Here is an 18707-nt window from a genome sequence, read left to right as displayed (position 1 = left end):
ACAGATAACTATATAACTGAAAAATACCGCTTGGCATGTACAAGTAAACCAACAACTCTGAGTATAAGCATTTCCCCAAAGACCCGGTAGTCACAAGTTACAAGCTCTAAGAATTTGTTCTAACAGTATCTATACATCAATAACTAGGAAAAATAAAATAGGAACAAAATAAAGTATAGAGGGGACTCCGAGGTCTGCGGACGCTGGCAGATATACCTTAAAGTCTCCGAAGCAGCAACAAGTTCTCTAAACTAATAGTGGGACTAGTAGGAGGTACCTGGGCCTGCACACAAAAATATGTGCAGAAGAGTAGCATGCGTACACCACAACGGTGCCCAGTAAGTGCCAAGCCTAACCTCGGTAGAGTAGTGACGAGGTCAGATCAAGGTCCTACTAGAATATATTAATTTAAGGTAGAAGATACAACAATATAATAAGAGGCTGAAAAATTAACAAAGAGAAATTACAGAAAGATAACATCACGTCATATAGGGATAAACAACAAGGGCGCTCCAGCGATACCCTCTCATAGTACCAAAAGTAAATACTCAACATGGGATCTCCCGAGGTACTACCTCGTTATCCCAAAAGTAAATAAGCAACGGGGGATCTCCTAAGGTACCGTAGTCCCAAAAGTAAATATACCACAGGGGATCTCCCAAGGTACCGCCTCGTAATCCAAAAAGTAAACACACAGCTCGAAATCGATGGAAACAGCAGTTAACCGCAAGAATCCCAAAGTTTAAGACTAGATACAAAACAAGGAAAGAGCGGGAATTCAACTAAGCATGCTGCACGGATTTCAAATAGGCATTTAAGACACATAGACATGCAATATTAAGCTAAACATGATAACTACACATGCTGGGATAACTCAGCAAAAATTTAACAGGTTACTATTAAGTAAAAACTAGATCTTTCAATAATTAGCCCGTGTACGCACTCGTCACCTCGTGTACACGACACTCACATATCAGAAATTATTACAACAGTACCAAATCCTAATAGAATTTCCCCCACACAATGTTAGGCAAGTTACTTACCTCAAACCAAGCTTAATCAGTCAATAAGAATGCCTTTCCCTCGACTTTCCGACTCTGAATGGCAAAAATTTATCCAAAATCAATTACTTACCATAAATATAACTATAAGAAACTAATCTAATTAAAGAACTCAAGACTTTCGCAACATTAGAAATTTGCCCCAAAAATTCGACCCGGGCTCACGTCTCGGAATCGGGTAAAAGTCAAAAAATATTACCATCCATTCGACCACGAGTTCACCCATACCAAAATTACTCAAATTCAATACCAAAATCTCAATTAAAAACCCAAAATTCGTTAGAAGAACATTCCAAAATTTCCCCCAAATTTCTATGTTACATCACGTACTTTAATATTAGGATGAGTCGTAGTAATCCATATGAGCTTGAACGGATTAAAACCATTCTTGAGGTTATAAAGCATTTGTGACTATGTTATTATAAGACCCCATAAGTTTAATAACATTGATACCGTTATATATATTTGTGTGATGACCCGGCCAGTCGTCTCATGAGTTATCGCTTTGTTTCCCCCATTTCTGCTTCGTATTACTTTGTCTATGGGTTTTATATATGATCAGGTTGGCTGGCTTGGGTTCGGAAATGATTTGGTAAGGTTTGAGACATTTAGTCTCTTTTGAGGAAGCTTAAGTTGGAAAAGTCAACTGGATGTTGACTTATATGTTAGAGGGCTCGGATGTGAGTTTTGATGGTTCGGATAGATTCGAGAGGTGATTTGGGATTTAGGAGCGTGATCATAATGTGTTTTGGAGGTCCGGAGTAGATTTAGGCTGGAATTGGCGATGTTGGTATTTTGGCGATTTTCGGTTGATAGGTGAGATTTTGATATAGGGGTCGGAATGGAATTCTTGGAGTTGCAGTAGTTCCGTTGTATCATTTGGGATGTGTGCAAAATTTCGGGTCATTCGAACATGGTTTGGTTGGGTTTTTGATCAAAAGCGGAATTCGGAAGGTTTTGGGAACTTAGGCTTTAATCCGATGTGTTTTGATTGATTCGATGCTGTTCGAGGTGTTTTGAAGATTAGTATAAGTTTGAATAAGGTTATTGGTCATGTTTGTGCTTTTGGTTAAGGTCCGGGGGGCCTCGGGGTGTTTTCGCATGGTTGACGGGGAGTTTGAAATTTTTGATGAAGCTGCAGATTTTTTGTTTCTGGTACTTCCACACCTGCGGATTGGGGACCACAAGTGGATGCCACAGATGCAAAGAATAGGGGCGCAGAAGCGGAAATGGCCTAAGAAGGCTGGAGCCACAGAAGCGGCCGAGGGCACGCATCTGCGATGGTGCAGGTGCGGGAAAGGGATCGCAGAAGCGAAGCAGACGTTTAAGTGAAGAACCGTAGAAGCGGCACTTGGACTGCAAAAACGGTACCACAGATGCGTTGGATTGGCTGCAGGTGCGAAAATGCCTGGGCCAGAAATTATAAATGGTTTCCTTTGCGATTTTTGAGCTATTCCACCATTTCTAAGTCGGTTTGGGAGTTTTTTGGACGATTTTGAAGAAGGATTCCAAGGGAACTTCATTGAGGTAAGGATTTTGGACCTAAAACTCGTTTCTATGGTATTATTTCATGGATTAGGCTTGTAATTAATTGAATTTAAGGATCAAAGTTTGGGGAAACTAGAGCTTGGAAACTTAAACCTTTGATTGAGAATTTGAACGAGCATTTGAGGTCGGATTTCAGAACTTTCGATATGTATGAACTCGTGGGGGAAATAAGGAATCTATTGATATAAAAATTATCGAATTCCGAGACGTGGGCCCGGGGGTCGGGTTTTGGTAATTTTGGGATTTAAGTTGTAAATTGATTATTTTCGCTTGGGCTTCGTTCCCTTAGCATATCTTGACACAGTAATTCTGATTTTGGATAAATTCGACACGAATGGAGGCCGATTTGAGGGGAAAAGGCATCGCGGGCTAGAGTTTGGATCGGATTGAGGTGAGTAATGATTGTAAATAATGATCTGAGGTTATGAAACCCCGGATTGCACATCGTTGTCCTATATTGAGGTGACACACACGCTAGATGACGAGCGTGGGGTCGTGCACTTTTGGGGATTGTGACTTAGTCCATCCCGAATGACTATTTTACCGCATATTTGACTGAAAACTATTTGCTATCGTCATGTTTTGGGCTGAATGCCATATTTGGGCTTTGTGACAACTATTTGAACCCTTAGGGGATTTTTATTGATATTTCCTCACTATTTGACTTTATACTGGAACTCAATCATGCTATATTCTACTGTTTTAATAACTCAGCCATGTTTACTATGCTTTAACACTTAAATGATATTTTGGGCTGAGCACTATATTTTACTGTTGCCCGAGTGGCTGTGAGATTCTGACTGAGTAAGGCCGAGGGCCTATGTTGTGAGGAAACACTGATTATGATTATGAGGCCTAGGGCCTGAGATATGTACGCCACAAGGTGACCTGTTGATATGAGGCCTAGTGCCTAGTGATGATTCCACGAGATGTCTTGATATTGCGCTTGGGCCGTAAGGGGACCCTCCAAGAGTCTGCACACCCCCAGTGAGCACGGGTACTCATTATGATGTGAGATATAACCCGAGGGGCTGGTATTGTTGACATTGTGCGTGAGGGGCAATCCTTTATGTGCTTATCTGTCTTGTTTGTCTATCATTTACCTGTTTAATTATTAAAAAGGCATTTCGTGAAGTTTGAACTGAATAAAAATGACTCTACACATTATCACTGCTTCATTGTTTTTACTGGTTTAGACTATTTCCGTATAGCCTATAATATGCCTTACGTTATTTCTTACTTTCAGTCTTTATTTATGATTATTACTCACTGAGTTGGAGTACTCACTTTACTCTCTGCACCCCGTGTGCAGATTCAGGCGTTGCTTATCCTGCTAGCGAGGGTTGAGAGCTCCCAGCAGATTTTGGAGTTCACGAGGTAGCTGCTTGGCGTCTGCAATGTCGTGTTTCTCCCCCTTTATCTCATTTACTTCTCTTTCTCAGTTATTCTATAATAGCTTGGTAGACATTTCAGACTTGTAGTGTATCGATAGATGCTCATGACTAGTGACACCCCGATGTCGGGCTGTGTTGGTTTTGTATTCCGCAAATTGTCTTTTTCACCATATTTTGGAGTTCTATTATGTTTAAATGGCTTAATTCTTATTATTTAATTGCTTAGAACTGAAATGGGAAAGAGTCGCCTGGCCTTGTCTTCACGAGAGGCGCCATCACGACCGGGTCCGGGTTTAGGGTCGTGACAAGCTGGTATCAGAGCCTAGGTTACATAGGTTTCACGAGTCATGAGCAGGTTTAGTAGAGTCTCGCGAATTGGTACAGAGACGTCTGTATTTATCCTCGGTAGGCTGTAGAACCTTTAGGAAAACTTCATATTCTTTAAATTCTTGTCGTGCGAATTGGTTGATCCGAGTACTAAATGTTTGTTATTCTATTCTCTCACAGATGGTGAGGACACGCACTACCGGTCAGGATGGATGACCACCAGTACCACCAACTGTGGCCACTAGAGGCCAAGGACGTGGTCGTGGTCCCGGTAGGGGCAGAGGTATAGCCCGCATAGCAGCTAGGACAACACCTGCAGATACATCAGCCACCCCAGTTTTGTATCAGGTCCCAGCTATGGATGCTCCAACAGCACCAGCTTAGGCACCAACTATGCCTATTGTAATTCCGGGTCTTTAGGAGGCCTTGGTTCAGATCCTATCAGTTTGCCCTGGCCTAACTCATGCGGTATTAGTCACGACAACCGCAACCACTTCTCAGGTCAGGGGAGGAGATCAGACTCATGCCGCTCGCATACCTAAGCAGGTCGTGCAGGGACTTTAGATGTTGGGGACACATCTAGCCCAGCCGGTTGTAGCTGCTCAGGACTATGTAGTTCCTGGCATGCCAGAGGACGAGCAGCGTAGGTTGGAGAGGTTTGTTAGACTTCAGCCTCGACCTTCAGTGGTGCAGAGGCGAGGATGCCTAGGGTTTCTTGGATAAATGTTAGAGGATGCTTCGTACAACGGGTATTCTGGAAACCAGCGGAGTCTCTTTCACTACTTATCAGTTTTCTGGAGCTTTCTTCACTTGGTGGGAGACCTTTGAGAGGCGTAGGCTTGTTGGTGCATCACCCCTTACTTGGTAGCAGTTCTCAGTTCTCTTTTTGGAGAAGTATATGCCGTAGTCTCATAGAGAGGAGTTGCGTAGGGAGTTTGAGTGGTTGCGTTAGGGAGAGATGACTGTGATGCAGTATGAGATGAGGTTCTCCGAGTTAGCTCGTCATGCTATTTGGTTTGTTCCGACAGATAGAGAGAGGATTAGGAGGTTTATTGATGGCCTCACTTATCAGCTTCATATTCTCATGACCAGGGAGAGGGTGACTGGTGCTACTTTGGAGGAGGTTGTGGGTATTTCTCGTGAGATTGAGTCTATTCGTCGTCAGGAGCAAGAGGAGAAGAAGGCCAAGAGGCATCGAGGATCTGGTAGTTACAGTGGTGCTCCTTCGAGAGGTCTGTTTCAGCACGATAGAGGCCGTCCATTCAGGCACGCTCAACGAACTTGCCCAGGTTATTATGGGGCATCATTAGGTCATGGTTCTCATAGTTCTCATCAGGGTCAGTCATCACTTAGTGCCCTTCCAGCTTAGAGTTTGTCCCATGCTCCATCAGTTCAGGGCTCTTCTATGCCGAGTGCATCTGCTAGTCATTCCGGTGCTAGGGGTTCCCTTCAGTCCCCTTTTCCAGCACCTGGTAGTTGTTATGAGTGTGGAGAGATGGGTTATATGTGGAGTCAGTGTCCTCGTCATCTTGCAGGTTCATCTCAGCAGAGGGGTCAGTCATCGGCTTCAATGCCAGTTACTTCATCATCACCCACCCAGCCAGCTAGGGGTGGAGGTCAGTCAGCTAGAGGCCATCCTAGAGGGGGAAGTCGATCAGGTGGCGGTCAGGATCATTTCTATGCACTTCCAGCTTGACCCGATATTATTGCTTCCGATGCTATTATTACAGGTACTGTCTTAGTTTACCACGAAGATGCTTCTATATTATTTTATCCCGGTTCCACCTTTTCTTATGTGTCATCATACTTTGCTCGTTATTTGGGTATGCCCTGTTACTTTCTTGCTTTACCTGTTCATGTATCTACCCCGCTGAGCAATACTATTGTTGTAGATCGTGTGTACCGATCGTGTGTGGTGACTATTAGTGGTCTGGAGACCCGAGTGGATCTTTTATTATTGTGTATAGTGGATTTCGATATCATTTTGGTCATGGATTGGCTATCTCTGTGTGTGCTATTCTGGACTGTCATGCCAAGACAATCACATTGGCTATTCTGGGTGTGCCATGGATTGATTGACGAGGTGTGATTGATTATGTTCCCAGTAGAGTGATCTCTTTCTTGAAAGCCTAGCGTATGGTTGGGAAGGGTTGTCTTTCCCATCTAACCTTTGTGACGGATGTCGGTGCTGAGACTCCCAGTATTGATTCTGTTCTAGTTGTGATGGATTTTCCCGATGTGTTTCCTACAGACCTGCCGGGCATGCCATCGGATAGGGATATTGATTTTGGTATTGACCTGGTGCCGGGCACTCAGCCCATTTCTATTCTGCCATATCGTATAACACTAGCGAAGTTGAAAGAGTTAAAGGAGCAGCATTAGGAACTCCTTGATAAGGGGTTCATTCGGCCTAGTGTGTCACCTTGGGGTGCACCAGTTCTATTTCTGAAGAAGAAGGATGGTATTATGAGGATATGCATTGATTATAGGGAATTGAACAAAGTAACAATTAAGAACAAGTATCCTTTGCCTCGTATTGATGATTTATTCGACCAGCTTGTTCTCCAAGATTGATCTCCATTCAGGTTATCACCAATTGAAGATCATGGACTCAAATATTCTTATGACGGCTTTCAGGACCCAATAATGGTCATTATGAGTTCTTGGTGATGTCTTTTGGGCTGACCAATGCCCTATCAGCGTTAATGCATTTGATGAATAGCGTGTTCCGGCCTTATCTCAACTCGTTTGTCATAGTCTTCATTGATGATATTCTAGTGTATTCGCATAGTCAAGAGGAGCACGCGGAGCATTTGAGAGTTATGTTGCAGAGATTGAGGGAGGAGAAGCTTTATGCAAAATTCTCCAAGTGTGAGTTTTGGCTCAGTTCAGTGGCTTTCTTGGGGCACGTAGTGTCCAATGAGGGTATTTAGGTTGACCCGAAGAAGATAGAGGTAGTTCAGAGTTGGCCTAGACCATCCTCAGCCATAGAGATTCATAGCTTTCTTGGTTTGTCAGGTTATTATCGCCGGTTTGTTCAGGGATTTTCATCCATCGCATCGCCCTTGACCAAGTTGACTCAGAATGGTGATTCATTTGTATGGTCGGATGAGTGTGAAGAGAGTTTTCAGAAGCTCAAGACAGCCTTGACCACAACTCCAGTGTTAGTTTTGCCATCATCTTTAGGTTCATATACCGTGTATTGTGTTGCTTCGAGAGTTGGTATTGGTTGTGTATTGATGTAGGAGGGTAGAGTTAGCATTTATGCTTCTCGTCAGTTGAAGCCCCATGAGAGGAACTACCTCGTTCATTATTTGGAGTTGGCTGCCATTGTGCACACGCTGAAGGTTTGGAGACATTACTTGTATGGTGTGTCTTGTGAGGTGTTTACTGATCATCGTAGTCTCCAGCACTTGTTCAAGTAGAAGGATCCTAATTTGAGGTAGCGAAGATGGTTGGAGTTGCTAAAGAATTATGATATCACTATATTATACCATTCGAGAAAGGCCAATGTGGTGGCCACTGCATTATGCCAAAAGGCAGTGAGTATGAGGAGTTTGGCATATATTTCAGTTGGGGAGAGACCTCTTGCAGTTGATGTTCAGGCCTGGGCCAATCGGTTTGTGAGGTTGGATATTTCGGAGCCCAATTGGGTATTGGCTTGTGTGGTTTCTCGGTCTTCCTTATATGATCACATTAGAGAGCGCCAATATGATGACCAACATTTGCTTGTCCTCAAAGATAGAGTTCAGCACGATGATGCTAGAGATGTGACCATTGGTGATGATGGGGTGTTGAGGATTCAGGGCCGGATATGTGTGCCCAATGTAGATAGGCTTCGGGAGCTGATTCTGGAGGAGGCCCATAGCTCGCGGTATTCCATTCATCCGGGTGACGCGAAGATGTATCAGGATCTGAGATAACATTATTGGTGGAGAAGAATGAAGAAGGACATTGTGAGATTTGTTGCTCGATGTCTCAATTGTCAGCAGGTGAAATATGAGCATCAGAGACTGGGTGGCTTGCTTCAGCGGATGGATATTCCAGAGTGGAAGTGGGAGCAGATCACTATGGACTTTGTAGTTGGACTCCCGCGGACTTTGAAGAAGTTCGATGCTATTTGGGTGATTGTGGATCGGCTGACTAAGTCCGCACACTTCTTTCCTATGTGTATTACCTATTCTTCAAAGCGGTTGGAAGAGATCTATATTCGGGATATTGTTCGTTTGTAGGGTATCCCAGTTTCCATCATTTCAGATAGGGGCACTCAGTTTACTTCGCAGTTTTGGAGGTCTGTGCTGCGAGAGTTGAGTACTCAGGTTGAATTGAGTACAACTTTTCACCCTCAGACAGATGGGCAGTCCGAGCGTACTATTTAGATATTAGAGGACATGTTGCGTGCTTGTGTCATTGATTTCGGAGGGTCATGGGATAAATTTCTACCGCTTGTAGAGCTTGCTTGTAACAACAACTACTAGTCGAATATTCAGATGGCTCCATATGACACTTTATATGGGAGGCGGTGTAGGTCTCCAGTTGGTTGGTTCGAGCCCGATGAGGCTAGGCTATTGGGGACAGACTTGGTGCAGGATGCTTTAGAAAAGGTGAAGGTGATTCAGGAGAGGCTTCGTATGGCATAGTCGAGGCAAAAGAGTTATACTGACAGGAAGGTTTGGGATGTGTCCTACATAGTTGGCGAGAAGGTTGTGTTGAAGGTTTCACCGATGAAGGGTGTTATGAGGTTTGTAAAGAAACGTAAATTGAGTCCTCGGTTCATTGGACCTTTTGAGGTGCTTCGAAGGATTGGGGAGGTGGCTTATGAGCTTGCTTTGCCACTCAGCTTGTCAAGTGTGCATCTAGTATTTCATGTTTCTATGTTCCGGAAGTATATTGGGGATCCGTCTCATATTCTGGATTTCAACACGGTTCAGTTGGATAGTGATTTGACTAATCATGTGGAGCTAGTAGCTATTTTGGAGCGTCAGGTTCAAAAATTGAGATCATAGGATATAGCTTCAGTGTAAGTGGAGTAGAAAGGTTGGCCCATGGAGGAGGCCACCTGGGAGACCTAGCGAGAGATGCAGAGCATATATCTTCACCTGTTTGAGGCTTCAGGTATGTTTCTTGACTCGTTCGAGGATGAACGTTTGTTTAAGTTGGAGAGGATGTGACGACCCTGCCAGTTGCCTCATGAGTTATCGCTCCGTTTTTGCCATTTCTTCTTCTTATTACTTTTTCTATCGATTCTATATGTGATTGGGTTGGTTGGCTCGGGTTCGGAAAGGATTTGGTTAGGTTTGAGGCACTTAGTCTCTTTTGAGGAAGCTTAAGTTGGAAAAGTCAACCAGATGTTTACTTATGTGTTAGAGGGCTCAGATGTGAGTTCCGATGGTTCAGATATCTTCGAGAGGTGATTTGGGATTTAGGAGCGTGATCGGAATGTATTTTGGAGGTCCGGAGTAGATTTAGGCTTGAATTTTCCAAGTTGGTATTTTGGCAATTTCTAGTTGATAGGCGAGATTTTGATATAGGGATCAGAATGGAATTCCGGGAGTTGCAGTAGTTCCGTTGTGTCATTTGGGATGTGTGTGCAAAATTTTGGGTCATTCGGACATGGTTTGGTTGGGTTTTTGATCAAAAACGGAATTCGGAAGGCTTTGGGAACTTAGACTTGAATCCGATGTGTTTTGGTTGATTCGATGTTATTTGAGGTGTTTTGAATATTGGTATAAGTTTGAAAAAGGTTATGGGTCATGTTTGTGCTTTTGGTTGAGGTCTCGGGGGCCTCGAGTTGTTTTCGGATGGTTAATAGAGAGTTTGGAATTTTTGATAAAGCTGCAGATTTTCTGCTTCTGGTATTTCTGCACTTGTAGATTGGGGACCGCAGGTGCGATGCTGTAGATGCGAAGAATAAGGGCTCAGAAGCGGAAAGGTCCTGGGAAGGCTAGAGGCGCAGAAGCGGCTAAGGACCCGCATCCGCGATGGCTCAGGTGCGGGAAAAAAATCGCAAAAGCGGAAGTGGACATTTAAGTGAAGAACCGCAGAAGCGGCACTTGGATCGCAAAAGCGGTACCGCAGATGGGGTGGATTGATCGCAGGTGCAAAAATGCCTGGGCCAGAATGTATAAATGCTTTCGTTCGCGATTTTTGAGCTATTCCACCATTTCTAAGTCGGCTTAGGAGCTTTTTGGACGATTTTGAAGAAGGATTCCAAGGGAATTTCATTGAGGTAAGGATTTTGGTCCTTAAACTCATTTATATGGAATTATTTCACGGATTAGGTTTGTAAATAATGGAATTTAAGGATCAAAGTTTGGGGAAACTAGGGCTTGGAAACTTAGACCTTTGATTGAGGATTTTAAGGACCATTTGAAGTCAGATTTCAGAACTTTTGATATGTATGAATTCTTGGGGAGATAAGGAATCTATTGATGTAAAAATTATCGAATTCCGAGACGTGGACCCAGGGGTCGGGTTTTGGTAATTTCGGGATTTAAGTTGTAAATTGATTATTTTTGCTTGGGCTTCATTTCCTTAGCATATTTTGACGTCGTGATTATGATTTTGGATAGATTCGACGTGAGTGGAGGCCGATTCGAGGGGCAAAGGCGTCGCGAGCTAGAGTTTGGACCAGATTGAGGTAAGTAATGATTGTAAATGATGTTCTAAGGGTATGAAACCCCGAATTGCATATGGTTGTGCTATATTTAGGTGATACACACGCTAGATGACGAGCGTGGGGTTGTGCAGTATTGGGGACTGTGACTTAGTCCGTCCTGAATGACTATTTTACCGCGTATTTGACTGAAAACTATTTGCTATCATCATGTTTTGGGCTGAATGCCATATTTAGGCTTCGTGCCAACTATTTAAACCCTTAGGGGACTTTTGTTAATATTGCCTCACTGTTTGAGTTTATACTGGAACTCAGTCATGCTATATTCTATTGTTTTCATAACCCAACCATGTTTACTCTGCTTTAACACTTAATTGATATTTTGGGCTTAGAACTATGTTTTAAAGTTGCCCGAGTGGTTGTTAGATTCTGACTGAGTAAGGCCGAGGGCCTATGTTGTGAGAAAACACTGATTATGATTTTGAGGCCGAGGGCCTGAGATATGTACGCCATGAGGTGACTTGTTTATATGAGGCTGGGGGCCTAGTTATGATGCCATGAGATGGCTTGATATTGCGCTTGGGCCGTAAGGGGCCCCTCCAGGAGTTTGCACACCCCTAGTGAGCGCGGGTACCTATTGTGATGTGAGATATAGCCCGAGGGGCTGGTATTGTTGACATTGTGCCCGAGGGGCAATCCTTTATGTGCTTATCTATCCTATTTGTCTGTCATTTACCTGCTTAATTGTTATAAAGGCATTTCGTGAAGTTTGAACTGAATAAAAATGACTCTACACATTATCACTGCTTCACTGTTTTTACTTGCTTTTACTGTTTCCGTGAAGTTTCTTGTATACCTGCCTTCTATGCGTGAGTTGTACTATTAGTGCGTGAGTTGTCCGTACATATATGAGATATGATTATTGTTAGCATGTGAGTTGTCTATGCAAATATGAGGTATTAATGGTATTGGCATGTGAGTCGTCCGTGCAGCACGTGAGTTGTCCGCGAGGTTGTGATTTGTAATGCAAGCACAAGAAGCAAAGTTATTAGGGTTCGTCATTTGGGAACCATGATTTGTGATTATGAGATGTGCTACTTAGAGATAATTCTTGTATAATCCTTGTGTGTGAAAGTGGTTTATTCAGGTCTTAAAGTGTATTCTGCTTACTTTACGGCATTATTACATGTTGATCCTCGTTGCTAATTGTTATTTTTAGTTGACTTGCAAGTATCGTATTGTTATTCTTATCATGTTTAGATTTATATTGATATTGTTCACTATTTATTTATATTCATACTTGTACAGGTTATTATGTTTAGTAGGTGTCTTGATTGTTCCTCGTCACTACTTTATCGAGGTTAGTCTTGATACTTACTAGGTACTGCTGTAGTGTACTCATGCTACGCTTACTGCATATTTTTGTGCAGTTCCATGTACTTTGGAGCACGCTGGTCATTAGTTAGCTGATTGTGAGCTGCGATGGAGTGTCATGACCCAAGTCTCTCTTCGTAAGACGTCGTGAAGGCACCTAGTCTCTACGACTAGGTAAGCCTAGAAATTACGGAATGATTGAAATAAAAGTAGAATTTAACAACTAAACTCCAACAGATAACTATATAACTGAAAAATACCGCTTGGCATGTACAAGTAAACCAACAACTCTGAGTATAAGCATTTCCCCAAAGACCCGGTAGTCACAAGTTACAAGCTCTAAGAATTTGTTCTAACAGTATCTATACATCAATAACTAGGAAAAATAAAATAGGAACAAAATAAAGTATAGAGGGGACTCCGAGGTCTGCGGACGCTGGCAGATATACCTTAAAGTCTCCGAAGCAGCAACAAGTTCTCTAAACTAATAGTGGGACTAGTAGGAGGTACCTGGGCCTGCACACAAAAATATGTGCAGAAGAGTAGCATGCGTACACCACAACGGTGCCCAGTAAGTGCCAAGCCTAACCTCGGTAGAGTAGTGACGAGGTCAGATCAAGGTCCTACTAGAATATATTAATTTAAGGTAGAAGATACAACAATATAATAAGAGGCTGAAAAATTAACAAAGAGAAATTACAGAAAGATAACATCACGTCATATAGGGATAAACAACAAGGGCGCTCCAGCGATACCCTCTCATAGTACCAAAAGTAAATACTCAACATGGGATCTCCCGAGGTACTACCTCGTTATCCCAAAAGTAAATAAGCAACGGGGGATCTCCTAAGGTACCGTAGTCCCAAAAGTAAATATACCACAGGGGATCTCCCAAGGTACCGCCTCGTAATCCAAAAAGTAAACACACAGCTCGAAATCGATGGAAACAACAGTTAATCGCAAGAATCCCAAAGTTTAAGACTAGATACAAAACAAGGAAAGAGCGGGAATTCAACTAAGCATGCTGCACGGATTTCAAATAGGCATTTAAGACACATAGACATGCAATATTAAGCTAAACATGATAACTACACATGCTGGGATAACTCAGCAAAAATTTAACAGGTTACTATTGAGTAAAAACTAGATCTTTCAATAATTAGCCCGTGTACGCACTCGTCACCTCGTGTACACGACACTCACATATCAGAAATTATTACAACAGTACCAAATCCTAATAGAATTTCCCCCACATAATGTTAGGCAAGTTACTTACCTCAAACCAAGCTTAATCAGTCAATAAGAATGCCTTTCCCTCGACTTTCCGACTCTGAATGGCCAAAATTTATCCAAAATCAATTACTTACCATAAATATAACTATAAGAAACTAATCTAATTAAAGAACTCAAGACTTTCGCAACATTAGAAATTTGCCCCAAAAATTCGACCCGGGCTCACGTCTCGGAATCGGGTAAAAGTCAAAAAATATTACCATCCATTCGACCACGAGTTCACCCATACCAAAATTACTCAAATTCAATACCAAAATCTCAATTAAAAACCCAAAATTCGTTAGAAGAACATTCCAAAATTTCCCCCAAATTTCTATGTTACATCACGTACTTTAATATTAGGATGATTCGTAGTAATCCATATGAGCTTGAACGGATTAAAACCATTCTTGAGGTTATAAAGCATTTGTGACTATGTTATTATAAGACCCCATAAGTTTAATAACATTGATACCGTTATATATATTTGTGTGATGACCCAGCCAGTCGTCTCATGAGTTATCGCTTTGTTTCCCCCATTTCTGCTTCGTATTACTTTGTCTATGGGTTTTATATATGATCAGGTTGGCTGGCTTGGGTTCGGAAATGATTTGGTAAGGTTTGAGACATTTAGTCTCTTTTGAGGAAGCTTAAGTTGGAAAAGTCAATTGGATGTTGACTTATATGTTAGAGGGCTCGGATGTGAGTTTTGATGGTTCGGATAGATTCGAGAGGTGATTTGGGATTTAGGAGCGTGATCAGAATGTGTTTTGGAGGTCCGGAGTAGATTTAGGCTGGAATTGGCGATGTTGGTATTTTGGCGATTTTCGGTTGATAGGTGAGATTTTGATATAGGGGTCGGAATGGAATTCTGGGAGTTGCAGTAGTTCCGTTGTATCATTTGGGATGTGTGCAAAATTTCGGGTCATTCGAACATGGTTTGGTTGGGTTTTTGATCAAAAGCGGAATTCGGAAGGTTTTGGGAACTTAGGCTTTAATCCGATGTGTTTTGATTGATTCGATGCTGTTCGAGGTGTTTTGAAGATTAGTATAAGTTTGAATAAGGTTATTGGTCATGTTTGTGCTTTTGGTTAAGGTCCGGGGGGCCTCGGGGTGTTTTCGCATGGTTGACGGGGAGTTTGAAATTTTTGATGAAGCTGCAGATTTTTTGTTTCTGGTACTTCCACACCTGCGGATTGGGGACCACAAGTGGATGCCACAGATGCAAAGAATAGGGGCGCAGAAGCGGAAATGGCCTAAGAAGGCTGGAGCCACAGAAGCGGCCGAGGACACGCATCTGCGATGGTGCAGGTGCGGGAAAGGGATCGCAGAAGCGAAGCAGACGTTTAAGTGAAGAACCGTAGAAGCGGCACTTGGACTGCAAAAACGGTACCACAGATGCGTTGGATTGGCTGCAGGTGCGAAAATGCCTGGGCCAGAAATTATAAATGGTTTCCTTTGCGATTTTTGAGCTATTCCACCATTTCTAAGTCGGTTTGGGAGTTTTTTGGACGATTTTGAAGAAGGATTCCAAGGGAACTTCATTGAGGTAAGGATTTTGGACCTAAAACTCGTTTCTATGGTATTATTTCATGGATTAGGCTTGTAATTAATTGAATTTAAGGATCAAAGTTTGGGGAAACTAGAGCTTGGAAACTTAAACCTTTGATTGAGAATTTGAACGAGCATTTGAGGTCGGATTTCAGAACTTTCGATATGTATGAACTCGTGGGGGAAATAAGGAATCTATTGATATAAAAATTATCGAATTCCGAGACGTGGGCCCGGGGGTCGGGTTTTGGTAATTTTGGGATTTAAGTTGTAAATTGATTATTTTCGCTTGGGCTTCGTTCCCTTAGCATATCTTGACACAGTAATTTTGATTTTGGATAAATTCGACACGAATGGAGGCCGATTTGAGGGGCAAAGGCATCGCGGGCTAGAGTTTGGATCGGATTGAGGTGAGTAATGATTGTAAATAATGTTCTGAGGTTATGAAACCCCGGATTGCACATCGTTGTCCTATATTGAGGTGACACACACGCTAGATGACGAGCGTGGGGTCGTGCACTTTTGGGGATTGTGACTTAGTCCATCCCGAATGACTATTTTACCGCATATTTGACTGAAAACTATTTGCTATCGTCATGTTTTGGGCTGAATGCCATATTTGGGCTTTGTGACAACTATTTGAACCCGTAGGGGATTTTTATTGATATTTCCTCACTATTTGACTTTATACTGGAACTCAATCATGCTATATTCTACTGTTTTAATAACTCAGCCATGTTTACTATGCTTTAACACTTAAATGATATTTTGGGCTGAGCACTATATTTTACTGTTGCCCGAGTGGCTGTGAGATTCTGACTGAGTAAGGCCGAGGGCCTATGTTGTGAGGAAACACTGATTATGATTATGAGGCCTAGGGCCTGAGATATGTACGCCACAAGGTGGCCTGTTGATATGAGGCCTAGTGCCTAGTGATGATTCCACGAGATGTCTTGATATTGCGCTTGGGCCGTAAGGGGACCCTCCAAGAGTCTGCACACCCCCAGTGAGCACGGGTACTCATTATGATGTGAGATATAGCCCGAGGGGCTGGTATTGTTGACATTGTGCGTGAGGGGCAATCCTTTATGTGCTTATCTGTCTTGTTTGTCTATCATTTACCTGTTTAATTATTAAAAAGGCATTTCGTGAAGTTTGAACTGAATAAAAATGACTCTACACATTATCACTGCTTCATTGTTTTTACTGGTTTAGACTATTTCCGTATAGCCTATAATATGCCTTACGTTATTTCTTACTTTCAGTCTTTATTTATGATTATTACTCACTGAGTTAGTGTACTTACTTTACTCCCTGCACCTCGTGTGCAGATTCAGGCGTTGCTGATCCTACTAGCGAGGGTTGAGAGCTCCCAGCAGATTTCGGAGTTCATGAGGTAGCCGCTTGGCATCCGCAGTCCCGTGCTTCTCCCCCTTTATGTCATTTTTTTCTCTTTCTCCGTTATTCTGTAATAGCTTGGTAGATATTTCAGACTTGTAGTGTATCGATTGATGCTCATGACTAGTGACACCCCGATGTCGGGCTGTGTTGGTTTTGTATTCCGAAAATTGTATTATTCACCGTATTTTGGAGTTCTATTATGTTTAAATGGATTAATTATTATTGTTTAATTACTTAAAACTGAAATTGGAAAGAGACGGATGGCCTTGTCTTCACAAGAGGCGCCATCATGATCTGGTCCGGGTTTAGTGTCGTGACAATTTGATGTGGTATTTTGAGTGGAACATTTTTGTAAAAAGTTTGAAAAATATGTTTTATATAGTTATTAATATTACTACTTCCGAATATGCTTTAAATTATACACATTATATAAGAAAGTTTATAAGATTTTCTTTATTGTAACAATAGAAATTATTTTCTCACTAGAAAAGAAGGTTATCTTTTTATCATTTTAAGAATTAAGCGTACGAAAATTTATACTTTTTATATGAGATTAGGAAAATTAGAAGTTGAGAAAATAATTGTATTTTTACATGGATGTATTAATGAAATAATAGTGTATGTATTGATTTTATATGGTACCACATGACCATGACAGTAGGGTATATAAAGTGTGTTAAAAGTGAGTAGTATTTTAAGTAATTTGAGATAATTCTTAATTAGATGGATAATTGGGTAATTAATTATTTTAATGGGAGTTTAATTAAAAGTTGGATAAGGCCTACAAGGACTAACGTGGCACCGCCCCCCTCCCCCCAATTCTAAATTAATGACTCTTAAAGCCATGTAACTTGGTAGCACCAAGGTGCATGACAATTCATAAGATATAATTTGCCTTCTTTACACGTAAGAGTCCTTTGTATAAGTACTTTTATTTGGTTATTTATTACTAATGTAACTTGGAGATCCTCTTTTCAATTATTTAAATGATAGAAAATGGAGAGTTGAGGTTTATGATAGTAACGTGAGTTACTTCAACACAATTCATACGGAACTTCTTATCATAATAGCAACGGGATTTTGCGATTCTAAGGGAGTACGGTACATTCTTTCTCAAGAATATTATATGAATTTTTCCCTACTTTGATCCGCCGTTGTGTACTTTTCGAAAAGACATGTGTTAGAGGGATTGTCAAGAGAATCGGCTCAGGTATGTTAAGTCTATCCCTTCTTTCTTTTGGCATGATCCGAGTACGTAAACATAATGCTATTCCCTAAGAGGTTCTACTCTTAGTAGTTAAGAATGTCTATATTATTCATTCCTGTAAAGTGATATTCAACCATGTCTAAGTATGTTCCTAAGTTTCTATTGAGGTATTCGATAAAGATGTTAACATTTATAATATAGTAATACATGCATCTTCATGCATATTCATTTACCACCGTGCTACGCCTGGTCGAGGAGTCATACATTTATCACCGAGCTATGGTCGGTTGGGAAGTTACATATTTACCATCGAGCTACGGCCGGTCGAGCAGTCATGCATTTACCATCGTGCTACGGCTGGTCGAGCAGTTACTACCGATTGGGTAGTTATGTATTATTATTTACCGTCGGTTGGGCATTATGCATTTACCACTAAGCTACGGCCGGTCGGGCAGTTACCACTGATCAGTTGGGCAGTCATTGCACCATACGATATGGATAATAGAAATAGTCTCAAAGAGAAGCATTATATATGTAAGTATAATATGTATGTATATACAGTGGCACTTTAGAGATTCAGGTTGATTCTTATATCTTTAATTAATGTTTACTTATTGTTTTATTTCAGTTCTGCCCTACATACTCAGTACATTATTCGTACTGACGTCTTTTTGTTAGGGACGCTGCATTCATTTTTGCAGGAATAGATAATCAGTTTTACGAGCCCTCATAGTAGACGAGATTGGCACCCAACGAAGGATCGGTAAGACTCCACCTCATTTGGAGTGCAGCCGAGTCTATGAGTCATCGTATCAGAGTTTCGCTACATATTTATGGGTAGGTCAATACCCTGTCCCATTTGATGTCAAATAATCTTAGAGGCTTTGTAGATAGAGGTTCATTTTGTACAGTATGTCAGAGACCTTGAAGACCCATATGTATTCGTGTTTTAAAAA

This window comes from Nicotiana sylvestris, chromosome 3, assembly GCF_000393655.2.
Source record: "Nicotiana sylvestris chromosome 3, ASM39365v2, whole genome shotgun sequence".
In the NCBI taxonomy this organism is placed as follows: domain Eukaryota; kingdom Viridiplantae; phylum Streptophyta; class Magnoliopsida; order Solanales; family Solanaceae; genus Nicotiana; species Nicotiana sylvestris.
This window is presented reverse-complemented; position numbering follows the sequence as displayed.